The sequence below is a fragment of the Gorilla gorilla genome, chromosome 7 (genome assembly GCF_029281585.2).
Source record: "Gorilla gorilla gorilla isolate KB3781 chromosome 7, NHGRI_mGorGor1-v2.1_pri, whole genome shotgun sequence".
NCBI lineage: Eukaryota > Metazoa > Chordata > Mammalia > Primates > Hominidae > Gorilla > Gorilla gorilla.
This window is the reverse complement of record NC_073231.2, coordinates 108,525,650-108,545,427: the sequence shown is the minus strand read 5'-3', so window position 1 is coordinate 108,545,427 and position 19,778 is coordinate 108,525,650.

The following is a 19,778-nucleotide window of genomic DNA, read 5'->3' as shown; positions in this document are numbered from 1 at the left end:
CCGGCCGCCACCCCCTCTGGGAGGTGTACGCAACAGCTCATTGAGAACGGGCCATGATGACAATGGCGGTTTTGTGGAATAGAAAAGGGGGAAAGGTGGGGAAAAGATTGAGAAATCGGATGGTTGCTGTGTCTGTGTAGAAAGAAGTAGACATGGGAGACTTTTCACTTTGTTCTGTACTAAGAAAAATTCGTCTGCCTTGGGATCCTGTTGATCTATGACCTTACCCCCAACCCTGTGCTCTCTGAAACATGTGCTGTGTCCACTCAGGGTTAAATGGCTTAAGGGAGGTGCAAGATGTGCTTTGTTAAACAGATGCTTGAAGGCAGCATGCTCGTTAAGAGTCATCACCACTCCCTAATCTCAAGTACCCAGGGACACAAACACTGCGGAAGGCCGCAGGGTCCTCTGCCTAGGAAAACCAGAGACCTTTGTTCACTTGTTTATCTGCTGACCTTCCCTCCACTATTGTCCTATGACCCTGCCAAATCCCCCTCTGCGAGAAACACCCAAGAATGATCAATAAAAAAAATAAAAAAAAAAAACAAAAAAAACCCCACCACTTTATTGTGTTAGATTTCTGGAGGTCAGAAGTCTGAAATAGGTCTCACCGAGCTAAAATCAAGGTGTAGTCAACGCTGTGTTCTCTCCGAAAGCTCTAGGGGAGAATCCGTTTCCTTGCCTTTTCCAGCTTCTAGAGATTGCCTGCATTTCTTGGCTGTTGGCCCCTTCCTCTATCTTCAAAGCCAGAAGGGTAGCATCTTCAGTTCTTTCTGACTCTGACTCTGACACTGTCTCTCCTGCCTCCATCTTTCATCTGTAAGACACTTGTGAGTACACTGGGGTCACCCAGAATAATCTCTTTATTTTAAGGTCAGTTGATTAGCAACCCTAATTCCATCTGCAACCTTAATTCCTCCCTGCCATGTGGCATAACATATTCACATGTTCCAAGGATTAAGGCATGGACATCTTTGTAGGGTCATTATTCTGCTTTCTACGATTTCCTCAGTTCAAAATTTAAAAATTACAAAATAGCCAGGCGCAGTGGCTCACACCTGTAATCCCAGCACTTTGGGAAGCCGAGGTGGGTGGATCACTTCAGCCCAAGAATTCAAGACCAGCCTTGGCAACATGGTAAAACCCCATCTCTACAAAAAATACAAAAATTAGCCAGGCGTGGTGGTGCACGCCTGTAGTGCCAGCTACTCAGGAGGCTGAGGTGAGAGAATCAATTGAGCTTGGGAGGTTGAGGCTACAGTGAGCCATGATCATGCCATTGCACTCCAGAGCCTGGGTGACAGGGTGAGACCCAATAAATAATTACAAAACAAAAAGGTATGGAGTGAAAAAATCTTCCTTCCATGTCTACCTCCAAGTCACATAGTCTCTTTCCCCAGAAGCAGCTGATGTCATCTGCTGTGTCCTTCTAGATTTAAGAGTAAATATGTATAATTGTTTTATTTCCATTTGTACCTATACTATACACACAGCTCCACATCTTGCTGTTTCATTTAACAAACATGTCCTGGAGATCATTGGGTTGATACACAAAGATCTGTGTCATTGGGCCTCCTTTAAATCATATCATCTTTTTTAATATAAAGAAATATATTAAAATGGAATTTTATAGTACTTTATAAGTGGAAAGCCAGTGTCACTCACCATAAATAGGAAGCTTAAAAATTACAATAAAAATAAGGCCGGACATGGTGGCTTACAACTGTAATTCCAGCACTTTGGGAGGCTGAGGCGGGCAGATCACGAGGTCAGGCATACGAGACCAGCCTGGCCAACATGGTGAAAACCCATCTCTACTAAAAATACAAAAATTAGCCGGGGGTGATGGCGCACACCTATAATCCCAACTACTAGGGAGGCTGAGGCACGAACATCAATTGAATCTGGGAGACGGAGTTTGCAGTGAGCCAAGATGGTGCCACTGCACTCTAGCCTGGGTGACAGAGTGAGACTCCGTCTCAAAAAAAAAAAAAAAAAAAAGACTAACATTTGTCTCAACCAGCATTATCCAACGGTGGTCTACAGAAAATAATTTGGTAGGACTTCAATGAGTATTACTTGAAAAGGGGGTTCCATAATTAAGTGTTTGGGACACTTTGACTTAAATAGCTTTGTTTGCCACCAGCCTGCTCAGAGCATTTACTGTGCTCTTTGGCTAGAGCAATACACATGCAGATCATCTCAAGAATTTCATGGACCAGGCTTTCATGGCACCAGCCCAGACGAAACCTAATTAGGAAAGTGAAACTGCCTAAATCAGAAAATGCAGCTTTAGTCCATTTGGGTTGCTATAACAAAACACCATAGATTGGGTGGCTTAGAAACAATGGAAACTTGTTTCTCACAGTTCTCGGAGTCTGAGAAGCCCAAGATCAGGGCTCTGGCAGATTTGGTGTCTGGTGAGGGCCCACTTCCTAGACAGTTGCCTTTCACTGTAACCTCACACAGTGGAAGGGGCTAACTAGCTCTCTGGAGTATCTTTGACTAAGAGCACTAATTCTAATTACCAATCACCATGACCGAATCACCTCCCAAAAGCCCTACCTCCTAATACCATCACCTTGGGGACTAGGATTTTAACATATGAATTTGGGCACAAACACTCAGACCATGGTAATGCAGTCCCAAAGCTAAATACAGGGATAATTGAGATTATCTGCTTTTAAAAAATTGTTCATATGATGATAGCTTCCAGTTACCCAGCACCTATTTTGTGCTAGCATCTCATTGAATCTTATAACAACCCTGAAAACATCTTTTAAAAATCTCCATTAAAAAAATAATAATAAACCAATTAACAGCCAGGCGCGGTGGCTCACACCTATAATCCCAGCACTTTGGGAAGCCAAGGTGTCACCTGAGATCAGGAGCTCAAGATCAGCTTGGCCAACATGGTGAAACCCCGTCTCTACTAAAAATACAAAAATTAGCCAGGCATGGTGATGCACGCCTATAGTCCCAGTGACTCAGGCGGCTGAGGCAAGAGAATAACTCAAACCCGGAAGGCGGAGGTTGCAGTGAGCCGAGATCACGCCACTGCACTCCAGGCTGGGCGACAGAGCGAGATTCTGTCTCAATAAATAAATAAATACAAATTAAGGATCAGAACAACTGAGTTCATTCATTCAACACATTTTTATTATTAAGAGCTTAAGTGCTGTGCGCCTGTCTGACTCCTCACTGTCTCTGCAGCCCTTATGACCTCTGAATTAGGTTCCTGTAACCAAGAGTACACATTCCTGGAAAACAGGCAAACACAGCTCTACAGAGCCCCTAGCATAGCCTGGGAAACAGCAACATGGTGGCTAAGAGCTTGGGCTCTAGAGTCTGAATCTCTCAGAATCTCAGTTTTTCTACTGGAAAAACAGGGCTAGTGAGAAGATCAAGCAAGAACATACAGAGAACATGCTTTGCACAGAGCCAAGCATACGGATGTACTCAACAAATGTCAACTTGAACTGTGGGTCAAGACATGAGAAACCCAAATATTCAGACTTTCTGTGAAAATACTCTTTGTCTCATCAATCTAAAACCACAGAGGGAGGAATGGAAGGAAAAAGGGAAATCAAACAATCAAAAAATCTGATTTTCTAACAAAATCAACTTGGGATTGCTGGTGATGCTATGGAGTTAGCTTTGATGTAACACAAGACTCCCCAGATGGAGGTCCCAGCTCACCAGCCCCAGGGAAGGAGAGAAGTCAGAGTTGCTCTCCCAAGGGGGAATGTTTCTGAACAGGAGCAAGGGCATTTAAAATGGCATACAGAATTTATAAAGCAAAAGAACCCTGATGCTAGAAATGAACTATCACAACTAATAGGAACTTAAGTTTATTCTCCTTTAAAGGTAAAATAAGTCTGGTTGACTTATTAGAACCAGACTGGGCAAACCCTAATAAAGGAATGGATGCAAGCAATGATGGTGACTTCAGCATGGATGGATCAGGCTGATATCATCTGAAGCCCCTGATCAATCTGAATTTCAAAGACTGAGTCTACCAGACACCATGTGCCTTCTGAGGTGACATGATGGAGACAACCCAGAACTGCCTATGGAGAATTCTTGCAAATAAATAAATAACCAAACCTGACTCAATTGAGTCTCTTCATTTTATGGTAAACACAGGGGGAAATGGAACATGTTAACTATCATAAAGATGCATTTAGCCAAACCTAGAGTGAGGGAAACTACAGGACAAATGCCTTTGCTTTTCAACAAATACATGGCATGAAAACAGAGGTAGGTTGGGGAGGGGAAGCTGTTACAGATTTAACAAACATTTAAGAAATGCAAAAAAAAAAAAAAAGAAAGAAAAAGAAATGAAAGAAAGAAGGGAGGAAAGAAGGAAGGAAGGAAGGAAAGAAAGAAAAAGAAAGAAAGAAAGATGGATGCAATATGTGGAGTTGTTTGGATTCTATTCAAATAAACCAACTGTTAAAAGGCATTTTTTGAGACAACTGGGGAAGATTGAACTCAGACAGGATGTTAGATGATGTTAAGGAGTTCTGGGTAGTGCTAGGTGTGATAAATACTTTAAAAAAAAAAGTACAGAGACAAGATCTTGCTATGTTGCTCAGGGTGGTCTCAAACTCCTGGCCTCAAGTGATTGTTACCAAAATGCCAGGGGTTTGGTCTAGGTCCTGCCTCTTGCTGCACAGAAAGCCAACCACTGAGACAATGAGTACTGCCAGGGAAGAAGGCTTTAATCAGGTGCTGCCACCAAGGACATGGGAGGCCAGTCTCAAACCCATCTCCCTGACTAAAATTAGGGGTTGATATAGCAGGGAAGAAATTTAACCATGTGTGGGAAAACAGGAATTAGGGAGGGGTAAGGAAGATAAGGTGTTTAACAGGAAGCAGGTGGTCAGTTAGGTAATCATGACGGGTGAAGGGTCTGATGTCTTATTGTCAGGATGCAGTGATCTGGTAAATTTCAGCTCCTTGGTACCATCTGGGAGGCTTGATGGTTGGTTTTTTGAGAAAGAAACTCAGATAAGACAAATGTAACTTTCTCAAGTTTTAAGACTGGGAGGGGCCAGCCAGGCGTGGTGGCTCAGGCCTGTAATCTCAGCACTGTGGGAGGCTGAGGCAGGTGGATTGCTTGAACGCAAGAGTCTGAGACCAGCCTGGGCAACATGGTGAAACCCTGTGTCCACAAAAAATTACAAAAAGTAGCTGGGCATGGTGGTGAGTGCCTGCAGTCCCAGCTACTTGGGAGGCTGAGGTGGGAGGATCCCTTGAGTCTGGGAGATCAAGGCTGCAGTGAGCCACATTTGTGCCACTGCACTCCAGCCTGGATGACAGAGAGAAACCCTGTCTCAAAAAAAAAAAAAAAAAAAAAAAAGACTGGGAGGATTAATTTCTGTGTTTATTTAAAGAAACCATAAACATCAGTTCTATGGGACCATTGAGCTGGTTTCATGATCCTCCCTCCTTGGCCTCCTAAAGTGCTGGGATTACAGCATGAGCCACCACACCTGGCATGTTATGTTTTTATTAAAGGACTTGTTGGTTAGAGATCAATCCTGAAGTATTTACGGATGATATGATATGTCTTCAGGAATTCACTTTAAAATACTCCAGCAAAAACCAACAAGCAATTAAATAGAATTGTTTTGGGGGGCAGGGAAGGCCAGAGGAAACAAAAAACAGTGGGAAAAAAATGTGGACAACGATTGAAGCTGGATGCTGGAGTCCATGGGGCTTCATGACCCTTCTCTCTACATCTGTGTATGTTTAAAATGTTCCAAAAACGGTCAAATGAATAAAACTAATTTTTAAAATTTGAGAGCTGAACTGCAGAGTTTTCCCAGTTCAGATCAGATGGAAAACAGGTACCTGGTGAGATGCTAAGAGGGTTTCTGGTGCAGCCCTGGGGAGCCCTGATCAGCACTGCAGCCTCTGCAGACAGCTCGGGATGTCTGGTATTCACAAACACGGATCATGAAGGCGCCCGCACGGCGATTGTAAAACTGTCTACTTGACATGCTGCACTGGCTTTGATAACGTCTAACTATCTATGGAGCTAATTAAATTATTAGGCTCAAAGCTGTGAGATGGCCCAATTTACACGTGAAGAGTCCCTCTTCCAAAGCTGCAGCAACTCAGCGAATTCCCCTTGAAGTCATAATTACTCATCTGGAGTTGTTCCCAATCAAGTTGTGCCTCTGATAGTGATTTCCCAATTTACTCCTAACCCTTCCCGAGTGGTGAGATTGTTTATTTGGTTTCAGCACAAACAGATAAAGCTGGGGGCAGATCAGCAAAGAGCCACCCAGTGTCAAACAGGCCTAGAAGGGCCTGTTTGAATTAAGGTGCCCAGTTAGAGGGGCCTCTATTGACTAACACGACTGAGTTCACTCCTCTGGAAAGGCTCAGATGAGGCCTATTGACTGTGGCCCAAAAACACCAGTCTCTGAGATGGGGAAACTGTTCCCTTGACCCTCTGTGCCAGCACCCAGCAAGGTCAGAGAAGGAGGCTCAATGCCCAAGTGAAGGACAGATTCAACTCCCTTGAAGAGAAGCGACAAAGATCAACAGCATGGTGGGTGGAGAAGCTACTATGCAGAACCAAAGACCTGGGTTCCAGGCAAGGCCCAAACTCAGCCGGTCTCAGCATCCTCATCCGTGATATGGGGGCTGAACAAAGTGGTTTCAAAGACTGCAGCTAGAAAATGAACTCATTTCTGGTTTAAGTGGCTTGAGCTCTTCTGGCAAAAGGAACAAAAACTCAAAATGAAATGTTTGCAATTTCCATCCCCACCAGAGAGGCAGTATAGCTTAGCGGTCAAGAAACGATTCTGAAGCCAGATTGCTTGGGTTCAAGCTCTGCTCTGGCACTCCCCAGCACGGTGGCCTAAAGCATGTCATGTATCCTCTTGAGCCTCAGTTTCCCCCTCTATAAAATGAGGATAACAGCTGTACCTTCCTCATCGGTTTTCATGAAGACTAAGGAAACTAATACAAGTGAAATATGCAGAACTCAAAGGATAAGTACTATACAAGTGTTGCTATTATTTTTATCCAGAAAAGTAACACTTTACATACCTTTACAGTTCTAGGAATCAAGCATGATGCTGTTGAGGTTTTGTAGATTAATAAGACCACTCTCCATTAATTTTAGAGTTTAGAAGATAGACATTTCTATTAAAACCTGGCCTCAACAATGGTAACTATTATGATACTGGGTAGCATTTAGTACACACTTCATTTTCTGACCTTATTTTTAAGTCAGAAGGTTGGAAGGACATAGGGCTGGAAACGGCCCCTAGGATTTTCCAGCTGGAGCCTCAATCACAAGTTCAAGTCCCATCCCTGCCGAGTGAGCTTCCATTTTCTGTTTGAATTCCTCCAGAGACGGGGGACCCACTTCCCTCCAACAGAGCTGCTGTTTGAAACCTTCCCCAGCAGAAAATGTCAAAAGAAGTGAAGACTTTTAAATTAGAAAAAAGAGTTTCATGGCAACATCAGTGACATAAAATATTTGCAGAACTGTGATTATAATTATTGTTAACCTTAATAAGATTAACATTAGGCATCGTCTCTATTTTTTTGTTATTATGGTGATCGTGCATTGATCTCACACTATAAGCCAGACATTGTACAAAATGCTTCACACGCCTTCTCATTTAATCCTTCAACGACCCCATATGATGGTATGATTATTCTGATTTTACAGTTGAGGAAACTGGAAAACAGTTATGTAAAACTCTGCCCAAGGATAGAGAGCTAATGAGGGGAAGAAATAGGATTCAAACCTAGATTGGTCTGACTTTGGAAGGTAGAATTAGAACAGCTTTGTGGAAGTTATCAGGACTCCAAAACACAGACTGTCTGGGAAGTGGGTTTTGGGTCAACATAATGAGAACTTTCAAATGAGGCTGGACTAATTTCAGGCAATGGGGTGTTGACAGGGCTTTTAACACACACACACACACACACACACACACACACACACACACACACACACACACCCTGCCCAGCCTGGTACACTTTCTTGAAGGGGCAGTGGGTAGATAGGCAGGGGCTGAGCCCTGGGAGGCTGGGGAGGAGGAACCTGGCTGGTAGAATGGGGCATCCATGGTAGTCTCATTGCTGAAGAAAACCCCCAGGCAAGATACCAGAGCTGCCATCAACATGTGGTTTCCAGTAGCAACTGCTTGCTTAGTCCTGTAGACTCTGCCCCAATTCCCTGGGCAATTCACCCTTTCCCTGGCCCAGTCCCTTCAGTGAGTGAGCACACTTCCTACTTCACAGAGAAAGGAGAGCTTACCAGGCATGAATTACCTCAACTGTCATCCTCTGTGCCGATGCACAAAGCTGCACCGTGGGCTCTGCATTCCATCCCATTCCATATGGCCTGCTCCGGAGTCTTTGCTCCACTCTCTTTCCTGCACCCTTCTCCCCTGGCCTGTCCTGGCTTCTTTCCATCAGCCTGTATCCATGCTAAGACTGGGTTATTAAAAAAAAAAAAAAAACAAGACAAGGAAAAATAACTCTTTGATCCTGCATCCAACTCCCAGTAAGTGTTGTAGGTTTCCTTTTCCAAGCTGACCTTCTCAAAGAGCAGTTGGCACTAGCTCTCAATCCTTCCTTCTCCTGGCATTTCCCTTCATATCCCCACCTGGTTTCCAACCACATCATTGCAGGGAAACAGCTCCCACCACAGACGCCACTGACCATACCGTTACTGACATCTGAAAAGACCCTGTAGGTCTTTTCTTACATGATCTGACCTGTTATTCACTCTCTGTTTATGAAACTCCCATTTCTCTTGGTTGCTGTATAACAGTCTTTCCCAGGTTTTTCTCTTTCAGCTTTCCAGCTCTTTCTGGATCCCCTTTCACTTGGGGCCTCTTATTTGTTTACCAGGGGCTATCTGAGGCTCTGTTCTCAGTCCGGACCCAACCAGAACCATCCACCCACACAGGGCCTGCCCCACCACCTCCATGCTGACCACTCTCCCAATCTAGAAGTCCAGCTCCTCTCATGATCCAGGCTTCTGCATACAACTGCCACTTGGGTGGTGCTTTGGTTTGAATATGTCACCTCCACAACTCAGATGTTGAAACTTAATGGCCAATGTGAAGGTATTAAGAAGGTGGGGTCTTTAAGAGGTGATTAGGTCATGAGGGCTCCACTCCTCATGAACGGGATTAAGGCCCTTATAAAACAGTCTTCACGCTGCACAGCATTCAGCCCGCTTTGCTTGCCCTTCCTCCTTCGGCAAGGACACTGCTTTCCTCCCCTCCAGAGGGTATAGCAACAAGGGACCATCTCAGAAGCAGAGAGTGGCCCTTACCAGAGAAGAAAATGCTGCTCCTTTGACCTTGGACTTCCCAGCCTCCAGAATTGTGAGAAGTAAATTTCTGTTCTTCATAAAATACCCAGTCTTGGGTATTTTGTTACAGCAGCACAAATGGACTAACACGGGTGGTTCTGTACCCTCATCCTAGAAAAACCACAAATTGCCAATACACACAAATCTTCCCACAACTTTTGGGAATTCCTGAAAGGTGCTATAATGCTCCCCAAACATCCTATATGATCTGTAGTTTTACAGCTTAGGTGGCCCCAGGCTAATGCAAAACTTCCAGGATCCTCTGGCCAGGCTCCCTCAGTGCTTCCTCCTCATCTCAGGAGCATGTTCCAAGGCCTGCTGGTTTTGACTTCGCCTCATTCCACCAAGGCTGAATTGCAGACACATTGTCTTTCTTCCACTATTTGCTCCACTTTGGTCCCTTCTCTCAACCCCCGATTTTCACACTTTTTCAATAGCTACGTTCCCACACATTGTTTTTTTATTATAACCCTCTGCCTTTTCTTCTTCTACACTATTTATAGAACCCAAACCAATTATTGCATATCCGTTATCTTTCCAGCTCACTTAAAGTTCTGGGGAGAATAGAAATGGCTCACAAAAAGACAATGAAATGTGATAGATCAAAGCCATGAAGGAAGATGACACATGGGTGCTCCTCTGCCCTCCTCCAGGGGCTGCAGTGGGCCCCAAAGCACAGGCCAGCTGAAGAAGAAAGAAGTGGTCTTTCCCAGCCAGGACTCCAGGGGATCCAAAGCACCCAGGAACTCATAAAAACAGCACGGAGCCTCATGACAATACTGAGGGTGGATGAGAGGAGGAGCGAAAGGAGGGACATGCCGGCTTGGAAGGGCTGTGAATATTCTGCTATGAGTCAGCTTTCCAAAGGCAAAAACAGGCTTAATCCCCAAGCCCCCACTTCTGCACCCCCGTGCTCTTTGGCTGCGTCTTCCTTCTCCAGGACCAGTGTTTGCCCTGCGTCAGGAGCAGCTCTTACCCTGTGGATCTCCTTTCTCCTCTTTCTTCTTTGGAGGCCAGAATTCCTGCATGCCCCACCCTACCCTCTCCACCCTTGCCTGTTCAATGCACCCATTTCAGCTTCCAGCAATGGCCCCTGCACCAGGCTTTCCTGGGTGTGCCCTTTCCTTCTACTGGGACTCAGGACTGTGCCTCCCCCAGGAAGCCCAGGATGCTTTTTACAAGGGATGTTCAATGCCCCTCATGGGTTCTCAGACACACAAGAACAAGCTGTAGAACATAAAGTGATTGCAAACCTTCAGGCTACACTGAGCCCTCCTCCTGCTTTTTGATAACCAGACACTTAGCTCAGGATGGGGATAAAAGATCTCTTTACACTGCACTGAAGATTCTAATTGAATCTGTGGACAATAATTTTGTCTAGATACCTGGCAATCTTTACCTTAGCTTGGCCCACTCTTAAATTCTCAATAGATACAAAATAGTCAATGAAGAATGTTAAAAACAAACAAACAAAAACCCAGGAATTCTTTTTTTTTTTTTTTTTTTTTGAGACAGAGTTTTGCTCTTTTTGCCCAGGCTGGAGTGCAATGGTGTAATCTTGGCTCACTGCAACCTCTGCCTCCCAGGTTCAAGTGATTCTCCTGCCTCAGCCTCCCAAGTAGCTGGGACTACAGGCACCCGCCACCAAGCCTGGCTAATTTTTTGTATTTTTAGTAGATACAGGGTTTCATCATGTTGACCAGGATGGTCTCGATCTCTTGACCTCGTGATCCACCTGCCTCGGCCTCCCAAAGTGCTGGGATTCCAGGCGTAAGCCACTGTGCCAGGCCAAAACCCAGGAATTCTTAATTGAGAATGCACAGTAAGTTATTTAAAAGAAAGATCACCAGAAAAATATATTAGATATTTCAGTTAGACGACTCACACCCAAAAAGTTCATACTATAAAATTTATGTAGGTCAGATATCTGTTCTACATTGCCTAGATCTCAAAAGCCCAGATCACAAAAATCAGTCAAAACCTATTTTTCCTGAAATAAGAATTTACCAAATGCAACTGCAATTTAGAGGCTAGGGAAGTGATAAACTCTGTGAACCTGAGCTTTGTCACAATAATCCCCCCTGCCACCGTTTATGGCACACTCACTCCCCACCAGGCAGTGTGCTGGGTGCTTCACATGCATGACCTCATTTGGTCCCTGCAGTGGCACTAGGAAGCAGGCATTATCATCCCATTTTGCAGGCCTTAGAAAGCTTACTCAGTGGTCCAGGATTTCAACTACTAAATTATTTCAAACTCCAAAGTCTTTATGTTTAACCTCTGCATTACTTTGCCTCGTGCTATATTTCAAGTCCCTTGCAAACCTATTATAATTCATTCTCATTATCCTTAGCAAAAAAATAAAAAATAAAAATCAGAATTCTTCCCAAATGAAGCAAGGGCAGAAAATAAAACTTAGGGTGTGCTCATCCATTAACATGTTATTATTCATTTATTTTTGAGACAAAGTCTCGCTCTGTCATCCAGGCTGGAGTGCAGTGGCGAGATCTCAGCTCACTGCAACCTCCACCTTTCAGGTTCAAAAGATTCTCGTGCCTCAGCCTCCGGAGTAGCTGGGATTACAGGCACCCACCACCATGCCTGGCTAATTTTTTTGTATTTTTGGTACAGATGGGCTCTCAACATGTTGCCCAGGCTGGTCTTGAACTCCTGGCCTCCAGTGATCCAACTGCCTCGGCCTCCCAAAGTGCTGGGATTACAGGAATGAGCCACTGCACCTGGCTCCATTAGCATTTTACTTTATTTTAATTAATAAATTAATTAATTTGGAGACTCAGTCTCCCTCTGTCGCCCAGGCTGGAGTGCAGTGGTGCAATATCGGCTCACTGCAACCTCCGCCTCCCAGGTTCAAGCAATTCTCCTGCCTCAGCCTCCCGAGTAGCTGGGATTACAAGTGCATGCCACCACACCCAGCTAATTTTTGTATATTTAGTAGAGACTGGGTTTTACCATGTTGGCCGGGCTGGTCTCGAACTCCTGACCTCAGGTGATCTGCCTGCCTAGGCCTTTCAAAGTGCTGGGATTACACATGTGAGCCACCGCACCCGGCTGCCGTTAACATTTTAAATGAAATTCCATTCCAGTCTAGATCAGGGTGTCTCAATCTTGACACTACTGATGTATTGGATGGGATAATTCTTGGTTGTGGGGGTGCCCTGTGCACTATAGGAAGTTTAGCAGCATCCCTGGCCTTTGCCCGCTAGATGCCAGCAACACCCCTCTCCCACCCCAAGTTGTAATAACCATAAATATCTCCTGACATTGCCAAATGTTCACTCAGTGGGGGGGTGCCTCTAGTGGAGAACCGATCTAGACATCCAGACAATTTGCAGGGACTCTATCTCATTCCAGCTTTACCTTCTATGCCTTGCACACTCCCACCTTGAAGCAACAGATCTGGACACAGATCACAGTAGGACGGGCAGGAAGAACATGGCCATGAAGAATTCAGGAACAGGTGATAACTTAAAAATCAGGTCGGTTGGCAGATGGCATCAGGTTTAGGACTTTTCATTCATGTTAGTGTTTTCTTGACAAAAATGTCAACTTTGCCCTCCCCATGCCAAGTCTGCTCATTTTATACAAAGTGCATTCGTGTTGTGTTGCTATTAAAGGTCATGGTTGTGAAGACTATGAGCAGCATACAAATGCTCATGCCAACGGGAAAAAAGCAGGTTAAACAATTACACAAACACTGTGATGGTAACTGAAGTGACAAGAATGATGGAATTATGGCTGACATTTTTCTCCTCTTTCTAAATTCCTGTCATGTGACTTCCATAATGCCTTCATAATTCAGAAAGTACATTTTCAGATTATGTCCCCAGACACTGCGCCACTGTCCCCCAACCTCCAGGTAGTGTCACCAGAGCAGTACCCTCATACATTACCACCTGTACTCTCCAGATAATCCCCTAGACCCATAGGTGAACCCCCAACAATGTCATCCGGGTGGTCTGTGTTTTATCCAATGGCACTTAATAAATTTATACAATGAAACTCACTAAAACTCAAAAGTGATTGAATTTATTTTTAATAGAAAATTAAGAGTTATTCTCTTATTGCCTAGTCCCATTCTGGAATCTTGCAGAAACCCACTGTGTCTCAGACTGCTCTGGGGATGTCGCACAGGTCCAGCAATTCCCATCTTCTGGAAGCAGCTCCAAGGCACGCGGTGCCTAGCAGCCATGTTGGTCCTTTAGGTCCTGTCCCTCGACACAGCTGGGCCCATCAGTTTCTCTCCATCATTTCTATTCCTTCTGAAATTTGGTGGATCTACTCTTCCTGGGATCCTCCCCCAAATATTATTATTATTATTTTCTTTATTTTTTTTCTTTTTTCTTAAGCTGGCTCCAATTAATTTTTGCTTCTTGCAACCAACAGAATCTTAACTCACAGGGGTCTTATCTGAGATCTCCTTGTTATTCACATAAATATTAGGCTGTAAGTATTATTCCGGTCAACTCCAACTTCTGGCTCTGCCTCTTTGCCTGAGTTTCCTTATGTAGAAGAGAAGACACTTAGCCAGGTTTAAATGAGGGGCATACACAGGGCATGGTGCACAGGATGTTTCTGCACATACCACCCCCTTCCCCTTACATTCTCCGTCAAGCCAGGGGAGATCTGCTCTTCCTCATTAACTCATGGTCCAAAAAATCAAATCTCAGTTTGCAATAAAGTCTACATTTCTCTCCAAGCACTTCTCACAACTCCTTTCTCTCCCCTAATCCCAGTGCTTGACTTGAAGCCTGTCCTGAAGGCCTGCAGTTTCCTATCCAGGCTTTCCTGGGCCCTGGAGATGCTTGTCAGGTTTCTTCTGACGTAGCCTTTGGTCCTCACACAAGTGCCTGAATAAAAGTAGTAGTTAATGGGCTGGAGGCATCCAGGAATAATAACAATTACTGACTGCTTACGATGAGCTCTACTCGAGTTATCTCATTTAATCCTCATGCAGCTCCAGAAGGGGGAGGTATCATCATTACTCTTGTTTTACAAAAGTGGAAACTAAGTCTCAGAGTGGTTAAGTAGCCTGCCCAGTGTCACAGAAGTAGTAACTGGTAGAGCTGAGTCGAGAGTCTGTGTGCCTAATAGCTAAACATGCTAAATTTACCAGCTTTAATCACCCATGAATAACCTCCTGGCCTGCCCCCAGTGCGTGATGAGCCAAGCACCATGAGACAGCCCTTTATCCTGGCCTCTGGACCAAGGGTCCTTCTTTACAGCATCTGGGAGCACAATACGCAGCTCCTCCCCTAGCAAGTCCCACTTTGTGCTGCCTAGCTCAAAGCGTTATGTAGTCACTGCTTCTTCTTCTTCTCTCTGTTTCGTTCACCTACATACCATCTACATCCTCAGCTTCTTGAACTTCTGTTTATTGAGCACTTACTTTGTGCTGCATAAGTGTTCAGAATATCCTTCACAATAAACACTAGCTCTTGTTTTCATCATTGAGTCACACACACACACACACACACACACACACACACACACTGGCCCACATGGCCCTGTGTGGTCTAGCCCTGCCCAGTCCCTCATACGTCCAGCCACAGTGGTCTCCTTGCTGTCCCTGGAACACTGTCAAGCATGCTGCCTTGGCCTTGGAGACTTTGCACTCACCATTCCTTCTGCCCGGCTTGCTCACACACTTCCTTCAGTTCTCTATCAAATACTTCTTAAAAATTGTTCTAGGAGGCCAGGCATGGTGGCTCACACCTGTAATCCCAGCACTTTGGGAGGCCGGGGTGGGCGGATCACTTGAGGCCAGGAGTTCAAGACCAGCCTGGCCAACATAGTGAAACCCTGTTTCTACTAAAGAGTCAAAAATTAGCGGGGCGTGGTGGCTCATGCCTGTAATCCCAGCTACTCGGGAGGCTGAGGCACAAGAATTGCTTGAACCAGTGAGGCGGAGGTTGCAGCCAAGATTGAGCCACTGCACTCCAGCATGGGTGACATAGTGAGACTCTGTCTCAAAAAAAACTAAAACATTGTCCTAGGCCCTTTGTTTTCCTCTCTCAGTCTCTATTTAGAGATAGGATATCTCTATGTTACTCAGGCTGGCCTTGAATTCCTAGGCTCAAACAATCCTCCCACCTCAGCCTCCTGAGTAGCTGAGACTACAGATGCATGCCACCACTCCTGGCCTGCTATGTCCTTTTTAATAAATGATTTTTCATTCTCAGCAACCGTATGAGGTAGGTACCAACTTATCAGGTTGTGCCCATATGAAGTTGAAAATATTTCACAATAATTTGAAAATAATTACATAAAAGCCATTTCCTACGGTTCAACCTCATAGTATTGCTAGTTTACAGATGGAAGAATTGAGGCTTAAATAACTTGGCAAAGATCACACCATTTTAAAGTGGAAGAGCCAGGATTTAGTCTTAAATCTCTTTTATCCTAAAAAGAGATTCTTAATGTCTACACTGCTCCATTTTGCTTCTCAGATCTTCACTGTTTCCTTCTTGGATTTTTGTCCGTCCACTTTGTCCACACTCTCTATTAAGCTAGGGTGCAGAGATACTGAAACACGGATACTCCCCAGTCCTCTGAAGGAGCCCTTTAGTCAACAAGGTGCTGTCTACCTGGATATCCTGCATCTCTGCCTCCGTGCAGCTCCAAAGCCCCGGTGAGGGAGCTCTGCCAGCAGAAGGCTGTGCCCTAAGACTGGATTTGAAAAGTCTAGTCACTTCCTGAAAAGTGAAGAGGAATTACAAGCTATGAAGTGTTGGGCACCTTGCCTAACAACAGAGAAATGACTCAGAAACCATGGAAGGGAAAAGAAAGCCAGGGAATTAAAAAACATTTAGAAGGTAAAGACTCTGTAATTCTCTCTAATGTACCTCTCTCACCTGTTTAGAAGAAATCTCCTTAAGTGGTAGGCATAGAGCCAAGGGTTTAGGGAAATCTCTGAGAGTCAGTATCAAGAGTGCAATGGTAATAAACACAAACTTGGAGTTTAGGGAACACCAACCATCAGCCACATTTTCCCCTTAACCTATTTTCAGTCTAGAGGCCAGATTGGTCTAGGCTTGACTTTGTTGATGTCATTTTGAATATCACTCCTGGACAATACTGTGCATTACAGAGTTCACCAGTTATGGCAAATCTCCTCAGCAAAGAAAGTGGCTCCTATTCTCTGTTTACCTTTCTGGCTTCCCAGTTTTACTTGGATTTGAACCTATCAGATAACTCTTTATTATCCTGCCAAGTCATTGATACCTTAAAGATTCTGAGTATGTATTGCACAATGGAGGGTTCGTCTGAAGCCTATCCCACCATATTATTGAAAATGGAAGTCCATTAAATGTTTGAAAGCAGAGAAGTCACACAGCATCAGACCTTTTGTTTTGTTTTGTCTAAAAGATGACTGACAGTTGTTTGGAGAATGGGCTGATTAAAGGACAAAATTTAAAAAAGGAAGATCATTTAAGAGGTCATTCCAGTACTTCTCATGTGGATGGGTGTTTGCTTGGCCTGGCCTGGAGAGGTGGCAGTGAGGGAGAGAGAAAATAACCAATTCAATGTGAATTATTGAGTCATCTGTACAGATGACTGTTGGCAACCTGCCTCTGTGTAGTGCAGGTGCTGCTCTTAGCGAAACACCAGGGGGTTGGTCTAGGTCCTGCTGCTCACTGCACGGAAGCCAATCACAGAGACAATGATTATTGCCAAGGAAGGTTTTAGTCGGGTGCTACAGGTGAGGAGATGGGAGATCAGTCTCAAATCCATCTCCTTGATCCACTAAAACTGGGGTTTTATACAGCAGGAAAGAAATGTAACCAGATATGGGAAAACAGGTACTCAGTGGAGTAAGGAAGCAATCATGATGAATGAGGGGCCTGGCGTCTCGTTGACAACCTTGTGAGTTTCAGTTCTGTGACATTTTTTGAGAGGCCTAGGGGTCCTTTGCTGAGTGAAGGAACTCAGATAAAACCAATGTAAGCAGCAAGCTTTAAGACCAGAGGGTCAATTTCTATGTTTATTAAAAAAAACAAAAAACAAAAAACAAAACTGTCTATGGGACCACTGGGTCAGTTTCACTGCAAGAAGCCCATCCTATTGCCTCCGCCCTGTAACCAGTTGGACCAAATGACCTCTAAAATGCTTCCCAACGTGGTTCTCAGATTTAATATGGAATAGCAATTTAATAGTTATGACACATTTCCACCTACATGGTGTTGTTAGATCCTCATCACAACTCCGGGAGATAATATTATTTTCTCTATTTTATAAATTGAGAAACACAGACTCAGGGAGTTTGAATGATTGATTCAAATACTAATTCAAATTAGAACCTAATTCAAATCCAGGTCTTCTAACTCCACAACCCATCTGTTTCCTCTGTGATGAGAACTGATCACTTCTAAGCAACAGAGCCAAGGGGACCATAAAGATGAGGTAGGTGCATAAAATCAATGTTGTTATTTTTAAATAAATAAACATTCCATATTATTAAATTGATACAAGTAGAATTGTAACAGCCCCTATATGAGTGTTTACTTATTATGTACGAGAAACTGATTAAAGCACCAAGTATATGATCACATTTCATCTTCATGGGAACCCAGAAAGGTAGATACTATTGTCATCTCCATTTTACATTTGGAGACCTACAGTACAGAGGCTAAGTATATTGCCTATGTTCACACAGCTAGTCAGCCATGGAGCTGGGATCAACACCAGGGCATCACCAGGGCATTCTGACACCTAAGTCCACATTTTAATCTTTGGAGCTACATGGCCTCCCAAGAGAGAACATATACACATATGCTATTACAGCCACAGAAACTCCGGAAACTCCCTTTAGCGAGGAAGACTAGAAGCCAGAGTTGGGGGAGGGATGCCAGCTCTCTGTCCAATCTGTCATATCACTTGAATTTTTACACCGTAGGGACCACAACTGCCAGTTAACCACCAATATCCACTCTCTCTTTTTTCCTTTAACTATAGAAATCCTGGGTTTTAGCTGGGCCTGGGAGAGTCAGACTAAAGATTATGCTTCCCAGCTTCCCTTGTACTAGGCCACGTAACTAGGTTCTAGACAGTAGAATGAGAGCAGAAAAGATATGTGTAATCTCTGGGCCATGCCTTTAAAAGGAATGGATAAAGTTTGCGCTTGTCATTTTCCCCTTCTGGATCACTGGGATACAGACATGATGGTGGAAGCTAGAGCAGCCACCTTAGACCCACAGACAGAAGGAATATATTGAAGAAAATCGAGTTGCCTTCATGATGCTGGGAAGTCTAACTTGGGACCTTTACCTGGGAGAAAAAGAAACTTCTATTTTATTTAAACCACTATATTTTTAGGTCTCTTTTAAACAAAAGTTTCTACTGCACTCTATCCAACACACACGTATATATATGGCTTTTTCTATTTAAAAACTAGTTATTTTTTATTTTGATTTTTTAATGTTTTTGAGATAGAGTCTTACTCTGTCACCCAGGCTGGAGGGCAGTGGTGTGATCTCGGCTCACTGAAACCTCCACCTCCCAGATTCAAGCAATTCTCCTGCTTCAGCTTCCAAGTAGCTGGGATTACAGGCGTGTGCCACCATGTCTGGCTAATTTTTGTAATTTTTAGTAGAGACAGGGTTTCACCATGTTGGCCAGGCTGGTCTCAAACTCCTGACCTCAAGTGATCTGCCCACCTTGGCCTCCCAAAGTGCCGGGATTACAGGCATGAACCACCACGCCCAGCCACTAGTTAGTTTTCTTTTTCTTTTTTTTTTTGAGACAGAGTCTCACTCTGCTGCCCAGGCTGGCGTACAGTGGCGCTATCTCAGCTCACTGCAAGCTCCACCTCCCAGGTTCATGCCATTCTCCTGCCTCAGCCTCCTGAGTAGCTGAGACTACAGGTGCCCGCCACCATGCCAGGCTAATTTTTTTTTGTATTTTTAGTAGAGACGGGGTTTCACCATGTTAGCCAGGATGGTGTTGATCTCCTGACCTCGTGATCTGCCTGCCTCAGCCTCCCAAAGTGCTGGGATTACAGGCATGAGCCACTGAGCCCGGCAGCCACTAGTTAGTTTTTAAAAACATATCATGATGTAGGGTACATAACCTACTATTATATGACATTTGAGACAATTGTTTGGTGGACTGGCAGCAAATGTTTAAAAAACAGCATCTCCAGGAAAAAAAAAAATCCTGATTTGTGGCGTTTGCCAATTTCCCTGGTGTAAATACTCCACCAGGGCTGATTTCAAACTATCAACACCTGGTCTCTGAGCACAGACTTGGGAAGACAGGCACATGTTGACTCTGGGGAGCTGGTATGAACCTCCTCCAGGAAGCTGCTGCAAAGATCCCTGTGACCCTTGGAGAAAAAGCTTTAAATATTAATTGCAACAGACTATGGGCTTGATCATATAGGAGTCCCAGTAGCCTCTAG